This window comes from Perognathus longimembris, chromosome 6 (assembly GCF_023159225.1).
Source record: "Perognathus longimembris pacificus isolate PPM17 chromosome 6, ASM2315922v1, whole genome shotgun sequence".
Lineage (NCBI taxonomy): Eukaryota > Metazoa > Chordata > Mammalia > Rodentia > Heteromyidae > Perognathus > Perognathus longimembris.
Window position 1 is genome coordinate 59,495,349 of NC_063166.1, and position 19,861 is coordinate 59,515,209.

The window sequence follows — 19,861 nt, forward strand, 5'->3', positions numbered from 1 at the left end:
TCTAATGAACCAGGAAAAATCCATAAGTGCAGCTGTGGTTCAAGTGACAGACTGCTAGCGTTGAGCAAAAAAGATCAGCAACAATGCAAAGGCCCTGAGTTCAAGCCCTACTACTGCTCCCTTCCCTTGCATGTATACATATACACACATGCGCACGTGCACGCACACACATGTGCATACATACATACACAAATATACTTTCTAGTTTATATGGATAATCTTGTCCATCATCAAAGCTATAAACTTCATAGGACAGGAACTATTTAGTAGTTTATTTTTATTTTTTACAATATTCCTGTGAAAAATGATGACTTAAAAAAAAATCTCACTAAGGCCAACAGGAGATTTGTGTGGTAACTTGTCTTCAGGATGCAACCTAACAATCCTCCCCATCATGCAGCATTTGGTGGTTTTCAAAGAAGGAATTCCAGACTTCCTTAACTCTGAATGGGCCTGTTCTGCCCATCAGAATGTAGAAATGGCAGATGACACTATATCATATAACCTTTTGAACATTAGCAAATCACCTCTTATCTGGCTTCTCAATACTCAAACACATGTTAAGAGTAGCCCAAGCCATGCAGAGTAGCTGTGTGGATAAGAACTGACATATAGACCCGGGTGAGACTCCATCCATAGTCTTCACTGGACTGCCAGGAAAGGAATGTGCCACCTTTAATGTTCCATCCAAATTGAAGTGAAGCTTAATATCTAAAGGAGAAACCATCCACTGAGCCCAGGAAATTTGAGAGATAATAAAATGGCTGGTGCTGGTGGTGGTGTATGTATGTGTATCCCTGTTCCCAATCTTTCTCCTTCAAGGCTCTGGGGAAGGGAGGGGAGGGGGCTCCTATCACTTACACAACCTCATCATTTAAATACTAAACACAAAAGATACAAGAAGTAAATACTAACAACGTAATCTATAAACATTCAAGTAAGCACTTACTTGGTTAAAAATAAGATTAAACTGCAATATTAAAAAGATTTTATCATAATTCATACTCTGATATTTTCAACAAACACAGAGAACAAAAGCATATAGAAAATTACCTAAAGAATAGCCAGTATATATGAACACATCTATAGAAACTTAACCCTTGGCTGATTCTTCTCTCCTTTCATACACAATCCTCCCATTCCTCTATACCTACATACGTATCAGCTCCAATCATCAAGGGATAGAGAAGGAATATTTGTTTACAAGATGAAAATTAAAGAATGTAGCCAAAAAGAAATCTCAGTGGCATGTTTCCAGGTATAGCATTATAATCTGCTTCTTTTACTTTGATATCTTATCAACTCTATTATAAGAAATCATGCCATAAATGTACAAAGTGAATGACTTTTAAAAAGGTTTATATTAAACATTACTTACTTTAATAACAAATTTCTTAGATGTCATGTCTTAGAGGTTTCCACAGAAACTACAGGATCTACAAGAGAAAAAAGTTACGTTTAGGAATGTCAAAGTCCCTTATGTGCTTTTTTTAATAGAATACTTGACTAATTTAATTTGTGAAATGAATATTTAGTTATAATTCTTAATCAAAACAATAACTTTAAAACAGTCTAAAGACTGTTTAAAGAAAAACTAATACAAACCCACCACAAAGTCTTTTTTAAAATATAAGCATAAAGAAAACTAATCATTTTGACAATAGTATTATCCCAATTACACGAGAAACATCAGAAAAAAAAACAACCCTAGCTATTAAGGCACAAAAAGCCTTCAACAAAACACTAGCAAACCTACTTGAGAATCATATAAAAAATATTACACATCATAACCAAGTTGAATTTATTTTAGGAATAAAATAATATCTGAGAATGAGTCAACATACTATTTCATCCACTCATAAAAGGGGAAAAGTCATTTCAAATATAAAACAAAAATGAATAAAACCCCCAATACTTTTGATTTTAAAAGAATACACTATGATAGGAATAAAAGGGTAGTCCTTATCCTCACTAGAAGTATCTAGGAAAGACAGCTAAAAATCATACTTAATGATGCTCACTAAATGTTTTCAACACTAGAGGGGAGATGAAATTCTCCCATTCGGGGTACTGTACTGACTTAAAAGGGAGTTACAAAAAGCACTGGCACCAGGGGTTCCCCTAAGGAAACAGCCTAGACAGAGGGCTCAAAGTCCATAGCCACAAGCCTGTTCAAAAAGATTCTGATCATCAATTTTATGTTCCACTCTCTATACAAGTAAGTAACCAAGAGCACCCACCACTGAAGGAAAGATTCTATTATGAAAGAAAAGCAAACTTTTAAAAAAATTACTTGGCTAAACAAAGATTGTGGAGGGAAAAAGGAAACTTTTTTTTTTAGGGAAGCTGGAGATAATGTATGCATGAAGCAAAAGATAGCATTTAACTAAAAGGGAAATTTGGAAAACCAAATTTGACATTTAAAATTTAAAACTTCCTGGAGGAGTAATTTTCTCTGAAACATCAGCAAAATGAAAATAAGGGAGAAATAAATGACCAGTACAAAAGATCAAGCACATAAAAATTAGGGTAAAATAGACACATATTTGATCCTATCTCACAGTGGAAAAAACAAAGAATCTTTAAAACTGCTGGGTTCACCCACTTCCAACATATTAACTTGTGAGTATTGCTGTTGCATTGGTTCGCCCTTTGTCTCACCATTTTGATGTTCCTCTTCCCTTCCCCAATTCAAATAAACATAAATACAATACCCAGGGTACCAAAATCAAATACAGTGACCAGAGGGGATAAACCAAAGGGGACAAAAAAGAAAAAATAAAGAAATAACTGCACATAGTACATCAAAAACAACAATCACAACAGCAAAGAAAAACCTCTTGTTTCCATATCTTGGAGATCATTTTGCTTAGCATCATCTTATATGTCATATGTACACAGCTATTGGGCTATTGTGATCCTCTTCTAGAACTATCTTAGTCGTATACTAATTATTACAAATGAAGGAAACCATGGAGTGTATGTTTCTTTGGGTTTGGCTTACTTCATTTAGTATGATTTAAAAATAAGGAAGGGGGTAACAATGTTTTACAAGTTGACTTCAGGGGACAGAAGGTAGAGAGAGCGCACAAGGGATTGGTAGCAATAATTGGCTCCAAATCACCCAAGGCAACTCTGGAAGCTAAAGGCAATGGAGAAACACAACCAAAGTTCTGAGAAAACCCTTCTCAACTTCGAAATACATTTAAACATAAGAGAATTTTAAAAGAAAGAGTCTTAAAAAGGTCATGTTCCATGAATCTTTTCTCAGGAAGCTACTAAAGATTCATTTCACCGAAATAAGGAGAAAGATGCAGAACTGTAGGGAGGCTAAGACAGGAGAAGGGCCAAGAAAAACCAGGATCCTAAAAGGAGATCCCTGCATGAAAGCTTTGGGTACAGGGGAAAATTCATTGGATCAGACAGACTACAGTGTCCAGGAGTGGCATGTCCTAGACTAGGTGTACACACATGCCATCATCAATTATTCAACTGGTGAGGAACATGAGACTGAATTAGGACAAGTACATAAATAGCGAAACAACACAGTACTAAAGCAATTAACTGGCTCCAGAACATACAAGATCTGTGCAAAAGCCTAAGAATACTTAACAAACAGCATTATTTCCAACAAATACTGCTCTAAACAATATTGCAGTTAAAACAATATTATAAAGAAGAAAAATCTGAGTCTGTATATGCATACAGAGTGGGAACATAGGAGATAAAGAGAATAAAAGCTACAAATATACAGCAAATAAATATCAAAAATAACCATCTTCCAGTTAAAGGCCCTCTTAAAGTTGCTTTCTGGAGAGAGCAGCAAACTCAGTGCCTGTGGGGCTGGGAATATGGCCTAGTGGCAAGAGAGCTTGCCTTGTATACATGAAGCCCTGGGTTCAATTCCCCAGCACCAAATATATAGAAAATGGCCAGAAGTGGCGCTGTGGCTCAAGTGGCAGAGGGCTAGCCTTGAGCAAAAAGAAGCCAGGGGACAGTGCTCAGGCCCTGAGTCCAAGCTCCAGGACTGGCAAAAAAAAAAAAAAACCAACTCAGTGACTGTAGTAAAAGTATAAACGTGAAAAAAGCTTTTATTGCCAGAGCTATCAGCAGAAAGTCTAAAAGTTATGAGCATTTTAATTTTGCTGCCTCTTTTTACAAAATTCTGAAAATCTCCAAGGAGATCAAATGTCCAAAGATGAATTTACATCAGCACAAGGAGAAGCTGAAGCATATCATGAATCTCACAAATAAAGCTCGTCCTGTGTTGTACATTCTCAAGCCCAGTTTATCTTGCATTCTTTCACCAAGAGAACAGTGATAATGAATGACCCACCAAAAATATGTGTGTGTGTATGTCATGAGAGGGGACAGAAAGCTCTAAGCTCCTCAGGAAAAGTAATTTGGGAAGGCAAGGAAGGAGATTACCCAATATCACATGATTGTCCTGTCATTTAAATACAGAGCAGAGATAAACTCTATAATAAAGAAAGTCAGTGACCTTCTAGATTATTCTGTGGGAAAATCTAGGGAACTCTGAAATTCCCATTTGTCTTTTAAAGCATTGCTGGCCTGTGTCACAAATGAAAACAGCCACCCCAGTTAAAAAGACCAGTAACTAACTTTAGACTTTTACTGTCTGAATTTCAAATCTGATCTAGAAAATTAAGCTCCTGTCATTCTGAAAAACAATACCGATAACTTTGTAGCTATGGGAGCACAACAACAAACACGCCTGAATTTCTGTGGTTACAACTGTAATTTGAGAATTTTAAAAAAAAAATCAAGCTAGGTGTAGTGATGCAGCCAATAATCCCAGCACTCAAGCTGATTGTTGGAGGTCATCATGGACCACATAAGAGCCTGTCTCAAAAAAACAGAAAAATACTTCACTGCTGGCCATCCCCACCCCCATTAAACATATACAAATTACACTATTAAACATATCCAGGCCAGGATTAATGGTTTTACCTGTAATTCTAGTTCCTCCGGAGTTGAATATAGGTTCTAAAGCAGTCTGGGTAGAAAAGTCTGTAAGATTCCATCTCTAAAATAACAGGCAAAAAGGAAGAGTCGAGGCATAGTTCAAATGATAGAATACCAGCCCAGCAAGCAGAGCAAGTATGAGGCCCTGAGTTCAAAACCCAGTATTGATTTAGAAGGAAAGAAGGAAAGAGGGGAGCAGAGGGAGGAAGAAGAAGGGGATGGATTAAGAAAGGAGGAAGGAAGGGAATGGAAGCAGGGAGGCAAAAAAAAAAAATCATCAATGAACATGAACAGGATTATAGGCTCAAGCCTGTAATCCTAGCTACTCAGGAGGCTGAGATCTGAGGATCCAGTTCCAAACCACCCTGTGCAGGAAAGTCCTTAAGGCTTATCTACAACTAATGGCCAGAAAAAAATGGAAATGGCACTGTGGATCAAAGTGGTAGAGTGAGAGAAAAACCTGAGGGACAATGCCCAGATCCTGAGTTCAAGCCCCATGACCTACGACAACAACAACAACCAAACAAAACTCCACATCGGTATCAAGAACGGAATCACAAACTTCAGCAAAAACAAGAAGAAATGAAAATGAGCAAAATTCTCATGAGTGACAACTTACAGTTTGAAAGTACAAGGTCAATGTGACAAAGAACTAGCTTTTCATATTCTTTAGGCAGCAATTTTCAATGCTAATGTATGCTTGTGGAAAACAAAAAGGAATTCCCAAAAATGGAAAGAGAATGCAAGCAACAAAAAAAATTAAGACATTTTCTTTTCCTGTCATTCAATATAGGCCAAATATTGAAATCCTCTGACAAGATTAATTCCATGGGCCAGTCCTCCTGTTTTCTTCACTCTACCCTCATTTCAGTGAGATGATTCTTGCTCTAGGTTGGGTGATCTGGCTTCCATGTCACCTGTGTCAACAGTTTTCTTACAGGCAACACCCAACTATTATTGAATCTTATCAAAAAGGACACAGGCGCCCACATATGGTGAAGTAACTAACACCCACAGTTTCTAGTGAAACACATCCCTTCAAATTCTGTCTTTTCCTCTCACCTCTAGTTTTCTTATGTATGACACAGGATAATAGTCTAGCTCAAACCTCCCATGAGGACATGAGATTAAATCTGTAATTACTTGACCCAGTGCCCTACACACAGATGTTCAATCTTGAACAGAGTACACAAATGGACATCACAGATTCAATGCACTTTGTAACACACTTACCACCCACCAATAACGGTTTTCTAATCACCTTCCGATAATCATTAGTACAATCTTCTTAAAGTCTAATCTTTTCAATTCTAAAAAGACAGATGGGCTGGGAATGTGGCTTAGTGGTAGAATGCTTGCCTAGCATGCATGAAGCCCTGGGTTTGATTCCTCAGTACCACATAAAGACAAAAAGCCAGAAATGGTACTGTGGCTCAAGTTGTAGAGCGCTAGCCTTGAGCACAGAGAGGCTCAGGGATACAGCCCAGGCCCTCAGTTCAAGCTCCAGAATTGGCAAAAAAACAAAAAAAAAAAAGCAAATAAAACAACCAACCACAGAGGTGGAGATGAGAATAAATCACTCAGGGTGGGGAAATGGATTAAGATACAGCAAGAGCATGGGAGAATTTGGCTAGGAAAAGGGTGATGGGTGACAGAATGGTTTAGCATCCTGAGTTCAATGGAAGTCAATCAACACATTATTGAAAACTGAAGAAATTCCACACTGAAAGAGATCTTACTATATATCAAATAAATTTATTTTAATTACCAAAAATCCAATGTTTTCTAGAAATCAAAACAGCAACTCGATGGGCTGGGGATATAGCCTAGTGGCAAGAGTGCCTGCCTCGGATACATGAGGCCCTAGGTTCGATTCCCCAGCACCACATATACAGAAAACGGCCAGAAGCTGCGCTGTGGCTCAAGTGGCAGAGTGCTAGCCTTGAGCGGGAAGAAGCCAGGGACAGTGCTCAGGCCCTGAGTCCAAGGCCCAGGACTGGCCAAAAAAAAAAAAAAAAAAAACAGCAACTCGAAAAATTTTCCTGCCCAAAATATTATAATCAGAATCTATATTGTTCTATAGTTAACACTTTTAAATAGTTGGGATTTGAGTACAACACAGAAAAATATTTTTTTCAAATGAGGCATTCCTTTTTGATATTAGAGGCAAAAGGATTTTAATGGCTCACAGCCTGTACTCCTAGCTACTCAGGAAGATGAAACCTCAGGATCCTGGTTTGAAGCCAGCATGGGCAGGAAGGTCCATGAGACTACTATAATCACCAAAAAGCTGGAAACATAACTGTGTCTCAAGTGGTAGAATACTAGTCTTGAGCAAAAAAGTTCAGGAACAGTGCTTAGGCCCTGAATTCAAGCCACAGGACCAACACAAAAAAGAAAAAAAACATAAAAAGGTACAGCAACTAAATATAAGTGATACTTTCCACCTACTGAAAAGAGGGAGCTTTATGCTATTGTTGGCTTAGCTTTGCAACTCTCTACTTTGCTGTCTAACAAAGTTTCTAATGGGCATGGATTCATGCCTTCAATCTTTAAAAACTAATGTATAATGAGACTTTAAAGACTTACAACTTACAATGATTAGATATGTATATATCAATGATTACAATCAAAGGCATGGTGATTCAGGCTTGTAATCACAGCACTCTAAAGGCTAAGATCTCCAGTTTGAATCCAACCAAGCCAACAAAGCAACACTGTCCCCCAAAAGAGGTTACAACCCTCGTGGTGAACACTTTTGATCCCAGCTACCTGTAATCCTAGCTAGTGAGATAAAAGGATAGTAGGTTTAAGGCCAGCCTGGACAACTTAGCAAAATACTTTCTCAACCATTTTAAGAAAAAGGTGAAGAAATGGACGGTGTATATGTGTTTGATCCCCAATACAAAATTTAAAAAGGAAGGCAGGAATCTACAGAACATCAATATATGCATCATCAAACACTGGACTATTCTCACAGTGCCAAGAGTTCAGAGCCAAGGCCTAGAGCACACTACACAAGCACTCTCCCACTGAGCTACACACCCAACCCTACATTTTGCATTTTAAAAGTTATGTTTTATTCCCAAAGCATTAATTTCTTGACCACACAGAGACAAGAGTAAAATGCCAGCACAAACATGATCTACCACTGTTATCTTTTTTGGTTTCCCTGTATGTAGAAATTCTGACTACCAAATTTAAGGGTTTTCTTTCAATGTAGATAAGGTAAGAAAGACCAAAGTAATGTGAAAATGGGCACAGTCAAAATAAAAACAACCCAAATGGCTATCAACTGGTCCAGTAAACAAATTGCTATATATCCACACAACATAATACTACTCAGCAATTTTTAAAGAATGAGTAGGGAAGTAGATGAATGTCAGAGACTTAATCTAACATATACAAAGGTGATTCCCCAGTACCACAAAAAAAAAAAAAGGAAAGAATGAACTATTGGACAACTAGCAAGGATGGACCTCAAAGTAATTATAGTGAATGAAAGAAGGCAGACTCCTCTCAACAACAGATTACTTTTAGAAATGAAAATTTACCTATAGTGATAGATTACTAGTTGCCTAGACAAAGGCAACTAGAGGAATTACAAAGATGCAAGAGGAACCCCTTGAGGGTAATGGTATATGTATACTATTTTGTTTGTGGTAATTGTTTCATTAATATAATGCATTTAAAATAATATACCACCTGTTCATTTTAAATATATGCAGCTTACTATAATTTTGTCAAAGAATAGTACTATCTTTCCTCCAGCAGTTTATATGAATTGGTAAAATCAGAATGTCAAATGCTTAAATATAATTTTTTTTAAAAAGGTGACATTGACATAGCCATTATTATTTGACAGGCACTTTCTGGCATTTGCTTATTAAACTTCCACATCAAATCTACTTCACAGAAGAGAAAAGTGAGAAAACCAGAAGGATGAGATAATATATATGATGGCCCAGAGCTCGTACATGGAGGACACAGAATTTGAATCCGAGAATTATGGTTCCAGAGTTAATTTCCTTACCCAGAAAGATCTATCATTACTTTCAATGTGCTATATAGTATATGAGAATCTGAAATCATGAATATTGTAGTGTAATACTTTCCTTTCTCTTATTCACACACGCATATATCCAAAATCTGAAAAAATATCAAGTAAGATTAAATTAAGCAATAATGACCTTTACTCTCTTCCCAACTAATAGGAGAGAGAAAAGGTCCAAAAGCTAGATGATTTGCTGAGGACTCAGAAAATATAAACACCAAGATACTAAAAAGCCAGTTCAACTCACTCCTAATCCAATTCTTTGCATTGCTTTCAAATGCATCATTTAAGTAAAACCATGGTGGAGGGGGGGGGGGGGAGGCTTTACGAAAAAAATATGCAAGGCATTTCTTGTTCTTTCAAATACCTTAGTAGTTCCTTATTAACACCCAGCCTCAATTTCTGCTATCTAGTCTGGAATCTAGTGTAAAGTTCTCCAGAAAGGAAACCCACCACATGGTTCAGGAGTTTATTGGGGAGAAACCAAACTGTCAGCCCACACAAGATGGAGGCATTGCGTTGGGAGACAGAGGGGAAGGAAGAAGGAGAAAAGAGAGAAAAGAGCGAGAGAGTAAGAGAGAAAAGGAAAGAGAGCAGGGAAGTGTGTTGAGCCAGATTATATAGGAAAAGGTGGTAGATAGGGCCAGGTGGATTGGATGTAACCTCAGAGAAGAAGGTAACTGCTTCCAGGTGTGCCAGTTACCTAGGTAATGCAAGTACTGGGCTCAGACTTAAAACAGGTGGGGGGACATCTGCATAGAGCCCTGGGGGGGGGGGGGGGACTTTACATCTAGTTTAGAAGCTACCAGGTGATTGCCCTATGGGGCCAATGTTGAGAGCCCCTGATTTCAATTTCTCATTAAGAAATGCACAGAAGAAAATGAGGAACTACAAGCTAAAGACCAATATTATGTAAATCAGTACTAAATTGTGGTTCACAGGCAGGCTTTCTAGTTCAACTTTCAATAACTTAAAAGTAAAAAAATGTGAATGCAAGAATGTGGAAAATTGAGGAATGCAAGCCAGTGGCAATCTGGAAAGCAAAAGGTCTTAATTTTGAATGTTGTTAACAGAGGTTACATAAACATGACTGCCAAAATCTCCTCAGCTTTTCAGAATTCTAAATGGGAATCCTGACACTAAGTCAAGGGGCCCAAAGCACAGGAAAACATGCCTAATATCCACTGCATTTCAAACATAGCATAAGCTGTTAATATATTATGAATCTGGATTAAAAACAAAAAAAAAGAACAGGTAGTGTGGGATGGGATGGTGGGGAAAGAAGGTTTTACCTTTAGCCCACGTCCTAACTCTGCACTCCTTAAAACTCTAAGGAACCATCCTGGATAAGATTCTGAAGCAACAAACTTAAAATGAGACTTCGAATATTTTCTAACAAGTTCCCGGGTGATACTGACTCTACAAATAGGTGGGAGGGCACTTTGAACAAGGTCCTAACTTATACAACTGGTTGTAACTTTAGCTAGTTGACTCACAACTATGGTTATATGCAATCGATAGGGGAGGGAGTAGAAAGCGAATGCTAGTTCTGCAGAACATTAACACTGTTTCAAGCCCCAACCTACTAGTGGGTCAGTGTGATCGAAGGAAGGCTCCAAGGTTTGGGGGTTTTACGTTTAGCGTTCAATGAATGAATGAATGAATGAATGATGAATGAATGGGAAGTACATCACATCCGATTTATTTCTAAGATGTGTCTATTTGTACCTACGGATGAGAGAGGATAAAATCTGATTCAAAATACCTGCCCCCTCCTCCCTTCACTGGGCTCCACTTTGCTCATGACTAGAAATTTTCCTAACAATCAGCAAAAACTACCCTGATGTTTAACCACTTCTCCGCACTAAAAACAACAGTGGTAGGTGGAGGCACTGAGAGGATTCCTGGCAATCAAAATTTAATGCAAAAATACAAACAAACCACCCGGGGGTCAAGAGGAGCTGGGCAAACAGTTCAGCCCAAGGGTGGAAACGCCTTCGGTGGCCAGAAGCTCCGTGCTCTTACCTACGACGACGGCGAGGGTGGGTTCTGGCTTTCTATGCTTTAATACTATCCAATCACCCGGTGTAGTCGTCACCGCCAGTGGAAACTAGGGCTTTTTAAAAAGATGCCGGGTGGCAGCACCAATCTCCTGGAGCTTCTAAGGTTTGTATTTCCGGATTACTTCCCCTTTCCCAGGATACCTTGCGCGCCCGGGCAAGGCCTCTCTCGCCCAAACGCAAGAGGATCCCAAGCAGCTTCACGTCCCTGTGAAGCTATAGCCAGGACTTAAGATGGCGGCACAACGGTAGCTGAGACTCCCGAATAACGTGAGGCCTGCCCAAAAGAAACATGGCCACCGCTCGCGATATCTCAGGTACCGTGGGCGGGACCAAAACAAAACTGATGGCTGAGGCACGCCGCTTATGGAAGGTGGGAATTCAATGGATATGACTGGCAACTAAGGAAGGCTCAGCCCCTTCCCCCTCAACAGGATTATGCAGTCGTAGTAACTGGAGATACAACGGCGTTCCTGTGGCATTCTTGATATCACGCAGCGTCAAATACGAGCGCAGAGTTAAACTGCATTCGATGACGAAGAATACAAGAAAGATCGGAGGGAAAAACTAAGGTGGCTTTCACAGTGCCAGAAAAGAAAATAACTTTGATTAAAGTAGTTATGCCTAAACATAACTTCCATAATTCTTTTGAGTAGTCCAGGGAAGAAAAGTGAATAACAACAACAAACCAACACAATGGAGGGAAAGTGAAAATGATCTTATGTGAAGGGCACCAAGCTGGAGACCTTTTGACCTCCCCGTCACCCTCTCTCCGAAGAACTCAGGGCGGAAGTTTCCTAAAGGGCAACTCGCTGCGCATGTCTTTTCCCAAACCCGTCCCAGAGAAGTCATGGCGGGCAATCCAATTTTTCCTAGTTTTCCACGCAGCCGCAGCGAGGCGGGGCTTTGGGCGCTGAGTGACAGGAGCAGCTGCTTGATGATTGGCCAGGTCGGGGAACCCGCTGTGCCAAAAGAACATTTCTGCCTAAGTTCGTTAAGTGAGCACCAAAAGGTAAATCCTGCGCCTTGCTGATGTATTGAGTTTTCTAATAAATATTTTCCTCTTTAACAATCTACCAAGAGTTGACACGAAATAAACTCCATCCTGGTCCATATCTGCGCGAAGCCCCTTTCGCTCGCTAGCGCTTCACCTAAACCCTGGAGAAATGGATCGGGCTGGACAGGACGGGTTGGGGGGGGCGAAATGCGGTCTGGCGAGCTGCGCGTGCGCCTTGTCGCTGAGAGGAGGGCGAAGGTCACCCGGATATGCCTGCACCGCGTTCATTCTCTCGGGTGTGCGATTTGCGGCCGCCTAGGCGGTCCTGAGGCCGGTGGGCAGGTGAGAGTGCTGTTTTCAGCCAGAGGTGGGAAGGCCGCCGCTCAGTGTGGCGGGAGAGACGGGGGGGGGGGGCTGCGGGTGGAGGTGCCGCTGGCCTCCCCCAGGTGGCCGGTGTCATCTCAGAAGGGTGTCTGTGGGCGGGGATGGGGGAGGAGTCTGGACGTCCATCTTTGGGAGGCTGCGGGCGGCCGCGACGCACGTGGGTGGTGGAGGACTAGTCCAAGCCTCGGCCCACCTGCACTGCACACGGGGAGGACGGGCCGGCTGGCACCCACCTGGCCATCCCTTCCAACTGGGACACCCCAGCCAGCACTGGACGGGACTGGCCGAGCCCCTTCTTTGCACACGTTATGGAGTACCAGATCGTCGGAGATGGCCAAGACGTGAAGTCGTCTTTATCTTCCTGATGTGTGGAGGCCGTGCCCAAATAATGTTGTTGTTGTAGACAGACACTCAAAAGCGGCTTGCTTGCGCTCGCTCTCCCTAGCACACACACATCGTCTGGGGTTTTTGCCAGTGTGGGTCCTACAGCAGTCCTGTTATAGCAGTAACAGATATGGTCCCTGGCCACAATGAGCAGGAGCATAATTGATGCTGATGATGGTAGAGAAACAGGTACCTGGATACATAGAAACTTTAGACTGGGTGCTCAGAAAGGCTTTCTGATTAGGGCACCCAGTTAATTGAAGTCACCTGTGTGAGAAGAAGAACGGTAATAGTTTCTTTGCATTTAGAATTCAGCAGAAAAGTACAAGTGGTGGCTGCCTCTTGTAGAAAGTGGCATGTACTACTGTTTTTGTGGATGTTGACTGCTGTAACTAAAATGTTAAAATAGATTGAGATGAAAAAGAGTTAAGGAAGTACAGTTTTGAGAAAGGGGTCAAAGTGGCAAAAATTCTTAATCTGTGCAGCAGTTTCTTTTTCAACTATGTAGCACTCAGCCATATTTAATTAGGACTGTCCTCTCTTCAAACTTATATATTCTTCTAGAGGAGAGGAATCATACTTTATTCATCTTGGTAGTTTCTCCTGAGTCTTAACAGTTCTGCCAGCATATGGAGACCCTAGGTGAGCATTTGAATAAGTTAATCTCACACATTCTTGAAGTGAAAATTGAATGCTAGAGACAGGTTACCTTTATCTTTATAGTATATTCTAATTTTATAAGTTACAGCCAAATGTTAGACTACTAAATGATATGCAGTTTTACTGATCAAGCAAGCAGAAGTCTCTAGAAGTGCCTAGGTTTAGATAGGATTTGTGTTGAAGATAATATGCTTTCACTAATAGTAACTGCCATTTATTGAGTACTTTCCACAGGTTAGGCATTACATTAAAATATGCATATATATACACGTATATCTTAATCCTCATAATGTGGCCTAACATTATAGATGATAAAATTGTATGTAGCATGAGAGAAGTGATCTGCCCCAAATTATAATTAATTTATGAGGCTTAGAACTAGTTCCCATCATTATTCAAGCCTTTGCTCTTATATAACCAACTTTTTTTTAATGCCCATCAAATATCTACAATACTAGGAATATTGTACTTCACCACTTGGCACCTCTGACTTTATAAACAGTTGAAACTAGATGAAAAATTCACCTTGTGTTTGATGCTTTGCTATGTGTTTCTAAGTTTTTCTCTTTCTCCCATAGCTACCTTGCCTGGCTCTCATATTTAACTTATCTACGACATCCTAAATTCCAATTACAGAATCATGCCTCCAGTATAGTCCTTCAAACAACAGAACCTCTTTCTTGCGAATGTGGCAGTTTTTCTTCTATGTATCTGAGTTATTTTTATCTAACTGAGAATGTGAATATTTTCATTACACTCTAACTAACTGGTAAAACTGCCCCCCAAAATGGGAGCACTTCCTTTAGTCCAGGTATGTATCCCAGTATTCCCCAATTCTTGGCATACTCTATGTTAACTTCATTATTCCTTTTCCTTTTTCAAATAATGAAAATAATCATCACTGAGCCTGGATTAAGTATCTGGTATGGTGCTAGCTGCATGACAATCTAGTTACATGGAAATTGCTTCTATTCTTTTATGAATGGTAGGCTTGAGGGATATGAGATTAAGTGGCTCATCCAAGGCTTCACTACTAGTTGTAAATGAGTAAAATGGAGATTTAACACCCTAGCAGTATAGTTCTAGGGCTCATCCCTTTTATCATTTCATGGCAAAGCATTTTCACCTAGACTATTTACTATACTGTACTTCCTGAAAACTGGCAGGCAGAAACTAGAAGCTAGTAGTACTAGTGCTATACTGAAAAACATAAATTTTATCCTCCTATAAAAATAAAAAGTCACTTAAACCTCCTACGTAGATAGAGACATGCCCAAAATTGTGAAAGATGACTGTATGACTGCACTATGATACTGCAGATCTGTTCCAATGGCTCACAAAGAGCTGAAATGTGTTTTTTAGAGCAGGGTAAAAACTTTCAGAATCATTTCTTCTACCTTCTTTTGCAGCCCTGTCACGTAAATGGACATATTAAATGAAGCCTCTTGTGCAACTGTTGGAGATTTTTAAAAAAAGAAAAATTCCTTACACAGTGTCCAAAAGGCCAGCAGATGGCACCAGTAAGCCCAATAGGCCAAAAAAAAAAAAAAGAGAGAGAGAGAGAGAGAGAATTTTCTATAAAATATTCCTAGCATCCACCTTGTGGGCCTGATTTTGTTTTGTGCAGCAGCAAAATTTGATGGTTTTAGTTGTCATTACATGAAAATTATGGGTTGCTGTCTATAACCCAATTGTTTGGCCTTATCTATTAAGCATAATCTCCATTTTGTCCTGGACTTTACTATTATTTCTGCCACCAAGAAACCTTCATTATCTTGAAATGTGACAAGGCACAGAAAATTTGCCACAGGCCCTAATGATAGAAATTGAAGATATGGTAATTTTTGTAATTCAAAGGAGGGAGGGGGTTAGTGTCCTAGATAGAAGTGAAGAAAATTTAAAGAATGTTTGCAATCGGAAGTTTATATTTTAGTGTTCCCTATAGCCTGTCAGAAAATAGTCATTCTCTTACCTTCATTGGCCAACCCAATATGTGAGGTATGGAAAATTTGAGATGGAAGCATGTAGATGTTCAGTAAACATTAAAATAATCATAATCTATTCACATCATTTATTAACCAGGAAGCACTGGACTGAACATCAATGATGTTTGGCAATAATGAGTTTTCAACCAAAATAGAGACTGATTCCCAAATTTAAACCTCAACCTAGAAAAGGGCAAATCCTTAAATTATCTAGATGGAAAGAAAAATAGTCTGTTAAACACAGAACACATAAAAATCGAGCATCTCTGTCTTTAACTCACAAATTAAGTATAGGAGGCAAACTCCATCCTTTTCTGAGCTGCCATTTTCTCTTGTTTTTCAAGTTGTTCACAGTACATGGGGTTACATCTTATTATCTCCATGCAGATAACAATGTAAAGCTTCCCATATATGGCTGTAATTAGTTGTACTTGAATTTGCTATGAGTTAGTAAGCAGTCTCAGTTTCTTTACGTCTTTTGTCTTAAAGCTATGATTCGTGAAAAGCTGACAAATGCTTTAATTAACAATCATGGAGAGGTAGACAGTAAATAACATGGATGTCATCTATTGAAAGTAAGGTGGCTAGAAACCATAGGTTGACAATTATAGTCAGAGGTGCTAAAGTCACTTTAAGTGTTGAGAAGACTGGATATGACTAACAGCATTTGTGCTAGTCAACTTTCTGTCACTGAAAGCACAGTAATACTGATAGAAGTCAACTTTACAGGGAGAAAAGGTTTGTTTTAGTTTAGTGTTCTGGAGATTTCAGTTCATGGCTGGTGATAAAGCAGTCCATCTTAGTGAGGGTATGACAGAAGAAGCTGCTCATATTATATTATGGCAGCAAGTAAACAAGAGAAAGGGACTGGAAACCTCTAGGATCCTCTTCATGGACACACTCCTAGGAACCTAACTTCATCTCTTAAAGGTCCCATCTCCTTCCTATAGGACCACAGACTACAAAGTCATTAGCAAGTGGGATTTTGTGAGGATATTTCTAGACTGTTAGTTTTTAAGAGTGTTCAGTCCCCATAGCTGACATTAATTAATTAATTAATTAATTAATTAAATGCCATTATAGCTTATGGTACCAAGTGTTTGCCTAATGTGCATCAGGCCCTGACTTCTGTCATCAGCATGGCAAAAATGAATTAAAAGGTGTTGGGTTTTGGGGTTTTTTTGCCAGTCCTGGGGCTTGGTCTCAGGGCCTGAGCACTGTCCCTGGCTCCCCCCCCCCCTTGATTTTTTTTTCTCTTATTTATTGTCAAGGTGATATACAGAGGTCACAATTTCATTTTTTTTCTCTTATTTATTGTCAAGGTGATATGCAGAGGTCACAGTTTCATACGTTAGGCATTAGATACATTTCTTGTACTGTTTGTTCCTGGCTTTTTGCTCAAGGCTAGCACCCTGCCACTTGAGCCACAGCGCCACTTCTGGCCATTTTCTATATATGTGGTGCTGAGGAATCAAACCCAGGGCTTCATGTATGCGAGGCAAGCACTCTTGCTACTAGGCCATATTCCCAGCCCCAAAGGTTTTTTTAATTATACTTGAAAAAATGTAAAGCTCTTTATTGTAATTCTAAGAGAGAACAGTTCATAACAAGTGTAAAGAATATTGTATGCATAAGTATTTCCAAAAGTTTGTATAGCTTTCTCAACAGATAATATTCTTTTTAACTGTTGACTAAAAATTAAGTATTGCTTTGTATGTTTTCAGCCTGAGTTTCTGCTTTCTCTGTGTGTCTATCCCCTCTTATTAGTTAACATTACCGTATAGTACAAAGAAAAATGTTTAAGTTGACTTTTAATGAAGTGCAATGTGTTAGTTGTGGGGGTTTTTTGTTACTGTTTTTATGCCAGTCCTGGGGCTCAAGGCTAGCCCTCTACCACTTGATCCACAGTACCATTTCTGGCTTTTTCTGAGTAATTTGTTGGAGATAAGGGTCTCACAGACTTTCCTGCCCTGGCTTTGTACCATCATCCTCAGATCTCAACCTCCTGAGTAGCTAGGATTATGGGCTTGAGCCACCAGCACCCAGCAGTCCTTGAGCTTTTTTGCTCAAGACTAGAAATGTACCACTTGAGCCATTGTACCACTTCTGGCTTTTTCTGGTTATGTGACACTGAAGAATTGAATGAACCCAGGGCTTCATGCATGCCAGGCAAGCATTCTACCACTAAGCCACTTTCCTGGTCCTAGTTGTGATTTACAGGCATGATTTAGAGGAATTTGTTCAGTTTTTTGGGTTTTGTTGTTGTTAACTGTGGTCTTTTTCTTAGGTGCACCAGTACTGAGGACTATGAGCTTTCGGAAGTTCTTGAAAGACTACAAAGTTCTGGTTGTTATGGTACCTTTAGTTGGGCTCATACATCTTGGTTGGCACGGAATCAAAAACAGCCCTGTTTTCCGAATACCTAAGGACGACATTCTTGAGCCAGATAGTCTGCCACTTGCAGTTCCACCAAAAGACCAAATCCAAGAGAAATAGCAGGCTTTGCAGTCTTTTCAGGTAAGTTCTACTTAAAGTGGTGACTTTCTATGGTATGTATGAATAAGGGGAAACTTGATTTTACAGAATTCTGGCAAACAAGGCCTAAACTGATAAGTATCTGTTGTTTGTGTTGTGACCCACATAGTTCTTTGTGGGTTTTTTTTTTCCAAGACAAAACTAGTTGAACTCATTCCTTGGCATCTAATGTTTTTGCTCAAAATAATTTAGCTTCAAAATAATTGGTTATGTTTGAGAGTTACTGAATTAAAGAGGGTATAGTTACATAATTTAGACCTCTCATCCATAATTCAACAACCTGAAGTGTTCTAAGAGCCGAAACATTTGTCATAATTTCCTTTGGCAGGAAAACTTAATTTTAGCTGACGTAAAGCCTCTTGCAGTATTCATTTCCACTGAATGTGAAAATGTGTTACAGACCTGCAGAAATGCGTTATATTATGAATGTTATTCTATTACTACATTGATTATGAGTAGGCAGTAATTATTTTCAGTATGGTTGTTATATATCATGTATTGTTTAAGAGATTCTGGCATATGAAACTCATCTGGTCCTGAGGATTCCAGGTCAAGGATTGTGCTGCTATAATTACAGAGCATTTCCTGTTGTAATATACCTTTGTGACCTTTTAATTAAATACGGTGCTCAAAATTTTGGAGTAACATAGATCATTTTAAGGTTCCTCTTGGAGAAGAACTTTAAAGATGTTCCTCATTACTAAAAGGTCTAAGAAATTATCTTGTGATAAACCCGAGAGGCTTACTAGTTCCAGCTGGGCACATGGTTACTCACACTTAAACTCAGTACTAGGGAAGCTGGGTTTAGAGGATGGGGTGTTTGAGGCCAATCTTTGCTATGTAACTAGCCTATGTCTAAAAAAAAGGAGAAATGGTAGTTTTAGAAGCTGCCACTGCCAGTCACACAAATAGAAGCTCATATTTAAACTGGGTGAGCAAGTGGAAACAGGATTTAGAAAGGGTTAGACATGAATTCAAAATAGCAGAAGCACACCAAAAGAATGTGCTATTATTTGTCCCTTACTATTTTTTATTTTTCTCTTATTATGGAAAATTGCAAATCTACGTTAAAAGGGAGAAGAAAGAGTACTGAGCAGTCAAGTATCCATGACCTTTCACACAGGAACTTTGCCGATGTTTTTTTGTCTGTCCTTTCCTTTATTTTTGAATTGTTGAAAAGTTTTAAAGCCAAGACCAAGCTCCATTATGCAGTCCTTAGTACATATTTTTAAACAGTAATAGTAAACACACACAGCTCTTGTTCACATTGTCCCACTGAAGTCTGGGCATAGAAACATACCTTGATAACAACTCCAGCATCATATTTGTGGGGGAAAATAATCATTTGCTGGTAGTTGGAATTCAGTTGTAAACAAAGTCCATATAATACATTTACTAGATAATTTCTCTTTTATAGACTGTTCTATTTCTTTTTCTTTTCTTTTTTTTTTTTTGCCAGTACTGGGCCTTGGACTCAGGGCCTGAGCACTGTCCCTGGCTTCTTTTTGCTCAAGGCTAACACTCTGCCACTCGAGTCACAGCGCCACTTCTGGCCATTTTCTGTATATGTGGTGCTGGGGAATCGAACCCAGGGCTTCGAGTATACGAGGCTAGCGCTCTTGCCACTAGGCCATATCCCCAGCCCCATAGACTGTTCTATTTCTTTTCCCCTGATCAGCCTTCTACACATTCTGAAATTAGCTAATTGCATCTTTTTTTTTAATCATTTAACAAGTTTCTCTCTCTATTTTTTGTAGTCAGGTAGTTAGATCAAAAGGCTTATTTTAATTTGGTTTGATTTTTCTTTCAAAACAAC

The 19,861-nt window shown here is 39.3% G+C and overlaps 1 long non-coding RNA gene across 1 annotated transcript in view; it reads right to left on the minus strand.

Moving 5' to 3' along the window:
* The window catches only part of LOC125353261, a 34,715-nt gene extending 23,330 nt beyond the window's left edge, over positions 1–11,385 (minus strand). Inside the window, exons 1-2 of the long non-coding RNA XR_007211298.1 lie at positions 11,123–11,385; positions 1,379–1,436 (exon numbers count right to left, since the gene is read on the minus strand). This is a non-coding gene — a long non-coding RNA (uncharacterized LOC125353261). The remainder of the gene's footprint in view (positions 1–1,378; positions 1,437–11,122) is intronic.
* Positions 11,386–19,861: the final 8,476 nt, after the last annotated feature.